The sequence below is a fragment of the Canis lupus genome, chromosome 1 (assembly GCF_003254725.2).
Source record: "Canis lupus dingo isolate Sandy chromosome 1, ASM325472v2, whole genome shotgun sequence".
In the NCBI taxonomy this organism is placed as follows: Eukaryota; Metazoa; Chordata; class Mammalia; order Carnivora; family Canidae; genus Canis; species Canis lupus.
In genome coordinates, this window is record NC_064243.1 from 4,775,726 (window position 1) to 4,780,062 (window position 4,337).

The window sequence follows — 4,337 nt, forward strand, 5'->3', positions numbered from 1 at the left end:
CTGGCCTGAGGCCGCCCTGAGCCAGGAAAGGAGAGACTTAGTGAATGAACTCTGGAGCTCTAATGTTAAACAGGACTCTTGACCACCTAGAAAGGAGGCTATTGTTTGGCACTGAAAGTGATGAAGCTGTGAGAATAGCCAAGAATGTCTGGAGCCAGGGGTATTGCTGTGAAAAAAGCAAAAAGACAACACCTGGAAATCTGTGATGTGACCCCCTGGTGAGAGGACCTTTGGGGCTCTTTATGCTGATGAGGTGCTGACCTCTGATGGGACAGGTGCAGCAAAGGGTGGGGGGCCTGGGACCTGCTCTGGGATGTCCCTGTCCATTCCCTGCTTGTAGAGGAGCAGGACCCACGGGCAACTCCCCAGCTCAGAGCAGATCAAACCAGCGCCCTCCCTGCCCCCTTGGAATTTACGATCCACAACCACAGCATTTGTGAAAGGGCACGGAAGGCGCATAGACAACTCCACAACCCTTTCCCGTTACAACTGCAGTCTGCGAAGGAAGAAGGATTAAGTGCGTTTGGCAGGAGGAGTGAGTGAATAAGGGAAAAACTTAGATGATGGAATGAGGAGAGCCTGGCAGGGAGCTTGGAAAGGGAGCCTGGGGAGTGTGGGAGGAAGGCTGGCCGCCAGGGAGTTGGGTGAAGACCCTGTTGAGCTAATTGGCCTGCAGGGATGAAAGGCAACTTTTATTCCGGCTGGAATTACTTGATTACTTGCATTGACTGGCATTTGTCATACGCGATTTTCATCCTGAGTAATCCTGTGCATTGGCAGGCGTGTAAAATACAGTTTTTATAGCTTTTTAAGAAAGCACCACTGGTCTACGTTAGTAGCAATCAGAACAGCCATACCCTATGCTTTAGAGAGTCCATTTTCTGACTTCACAGAGGCAACCAGGCATTACCAGAAGGCTCTCTTTCATTATTGCTTATATTTTTCTTTACTAAACAATCCTGTGTTCTAGCAGAGACCCAAGCAGATCTCTGTACACCCATGTTCACAGCGGCATCATTCATAAGAACCGAAAGATGAAATCCCACCTGAGTGTCGATAGATGAATGGATAAGCAAAGTGTGGTCTATCCATACAACAGAATGTTCTTCAGCCTTAACAAGGAAGGGAATTCTGACATTTGCTACAAGATGGATGAATCTTAAGGACATAAGTGAAATAAGACAGACACGAAAGGGCAAAAATTGTATGATTCTATTTATGGGGTACCTCAATTAGTCAAGCTTCTAGAGACAGAATGTCAGATAGAGATTGCCAGGGGCTGGGGGAGGGGAAAGTTAGTGTTTAGCAGGGACACAGTTTCAGTTTGGGAAGACAGAAAGTTCTGGAGATGGATGGTGGGGATGGCCACACAGCAGTGTGGATGCACTTAATGCCGCTGAACTGCATGCTTAAAAATGGTTAAAATGACAAATTTTATGTTATATATTTACCATAATTTTTTTAAAAATCATGTTTTCTAATGGGAAAACACATATCTTTCAGGCACTGGTTTTATTGTTAAAAATTAGTATCACCAAAGAAAAATACATAATACCATCAATCTATTTATGAACCATTTTCATAGTTTATCCTTAACTATTTATCTCTGTTGCTTATTTATTCAGTGCCAGAATTAGCTTAAAAACTTATTAAGGTGCCTGCTGATTTAGCGAATCATCTCGTGGCTCCCTTTTCTGCCTTTTTTAAGGTTCTGTTTAGTTCTGTAAAAAATTGTAGCTAGTGGTGGGATATGAAGAAGAAACCTTAAACAATGAGAAAGTTTCTTGTTTCTGTGTCTTGTTTGTGCAAATGTATCTGCGGGGACAGTACAGAAATAATGCTGTAATTCTTTAGCCAGCTTCTGAAACTGCTTCATTTCCCTTAAGCATCTTTTGGGGTGCCGTCTCCCACAAGTTCACTGTCTATAAAGTATTCTTCCGAAGGATCTTCTGCTGATTCCCAGTCTCGAGGTGGGGTCAAGGAGAGGAGCTGTGGGACCCTTTCCCCACTGACATCTGAGGACCTGCTCAGAGCCATGGGCTGGAAGCTGAGGAATTCAAGATACACAGCACTGCTTTTCCCTCAAGAAGTCCCTCGGGGAGTGGAAGAACCAGATTTGTAGAATAGGCACACAACCAGATAGGTATCTCAGAAAGGTGTTTAGACAGTGGCAGGGTGTGGACAGGAGAGGAGGATCAGTAGGTTGAATGGATAAATAAACTGTGGTCCATCCACACAATGGAAGGATAGTCAGTGCTGAAAAAAAATCCCTGAGCTATCACGCCATGAATAGACATGATGGAACTTTAAATGCACAGTAGTACATGAAAGGAGTCAATAAGAAAAGGCTATGTACAGTATGATTCCAACTTGGGCATTCTGGAAAAAGCAAAACAATGAGGACAGTAAAAAGATCAGTGGCTGCCAGAAATTGGGGAGAGGGAGGGATGAATAGATGCAGCACAGAGGATTTTTGGGGCAGTGCAAATGCAAATGCAAATACCCTGTTCCGTATCATAATTGTAGATACAGATCATTGTTTGTCCATTTGTCCAAACCCATAGAATGTACAACACAAAGTGTGAGCCCTAATGTAAACCTTGGGTTGTGGGTGATTTTGATGTGTCCATGGAGGTCCATCCATTATTACAAACGTACCACCACTTGGGGTAGGGGCAGGTTCTTGATAATGTGTGAGATTGTGCATCCAAGAGAAACCTCTAAACCTGTCATTTTTTTCTGTGAACCTAAATCTGTTCTAAAAAATAGTCTAGTTAAAAAAAAAAATCCAGTGTTAGGTGTGAGAGAAGGGTAGGACCAAGGATCACCCTGGGTTTCTGGACTAAGAGGTAACTGGGTGGACTGTGACATCATTGGTGGATTTAAGCTCCCAGAGGAATGTCCTGACCAGAGAAGGTGGAAGTTATCTGAGCGGATCAAAGGCCGTGAGATGCTTTCTGGGGAGCGGGGCTCAGAGGGCACAACCTCTTTTATGTAATAGTGCGAAAGCCACTACTATCTTTCAGCGGAACTTGGAGACCCGGGACTAATGGGGGTGAGGGGAAGTTGGGGTGATCTGACACCCGGGCTTCTCCCTGCTGACACTTAGTGACCCTTGGTAATAAAATCTAATTCCAGGATGACCAGTATTTTCAGGATGGTTATTTGGCAAAGCAGCCGCAGCCAAGACATTTCGACTTCTCTGATTTTAACAACTCAGACTCGTCAGGGAGCTGAGAGCCTTCTCCTTTCATCTGCAGTGAAAAAGACCTACTTAATTAGGTGAGCAGTTAGAGCTGCAGACTATTTCGGGTTTGCTTTACAGAAGCACACTGCTCTCTGCAGAGTTGCATGTCATTTGCCAAAAGGGAAATAACAAATTCTGGAATGTCCCCCTTTGCTAAGGACCCCTGTGTGAGAGTCTCACTGCCAAGTAGCATGATACATTTTTTCCCTGGGACGTGCTTCCATGTGAATAGAATGGGCTCGATAGGGATCTTTCACATGTGCTCACATGAAGACAGTCTGTGTGTTAAGTGCCAGCTGGACAAAGGGTGCGGGGCAGGAGGGAGAAGGATCAGCATCTGCACGGTTACTCCCATCCCTCTTGCACTGGAGGGAAATCCCACCAAGCAGCTGTGTCTTGAGTTGAAATGAAAATATGAGAAGAGATGCCAAAAAAGGTTAGACATTTCCTAAAGTTTGTCCCAAACAATGTGGCGCAACTGTAGGTGGTTAGGGAACCCCAGAGGCTTATAAACCAAGGTGAGCCCTGTGAGGAACACCGTGATTCATTTTGTGCAAAGATTTCTGGCCAACCTTAATGAACAACAAAGACCTCAACAAAACAGCCCCGCAAAGACTGCAGCAAGTGGTTCCGGATGTATGACGTTAAAAACAGTACAGGAAATAAGGAAATAAGGCTGAGCATCTGTCCGTTTTCAGTTCACTAACCAATATCGCTGGTGTCCTAAGACCAAAGAACAACACTGCTCGTGTGTGTTCGCCAGAGCTGAATTTCTGCAGCACCTACAAAGGACACGGTGGTCCATGTTCTCGGGCTTCAGGTCCACTGACAAATCCATGACGAGCCATGGTTTCCCTCTCATGCAGGCTCTTTCCACCACCTCAAACCAGGCAGTGCTGTGAAGAAGAGAGGACCTGGACTCCAGGTTCCAGAATGTGATTCTGTTATCACAGGACCTACTTGCAGGACAATGAAGGCACGGTTGCATACATCGTAGGCCACCTCTGGTCCTTGAAAATAAAAATGAAGAGTCTTGATTAGGGGAAAACATTTTTAAATCACTAGAAAAGGCCTCTTTACATGTACTACG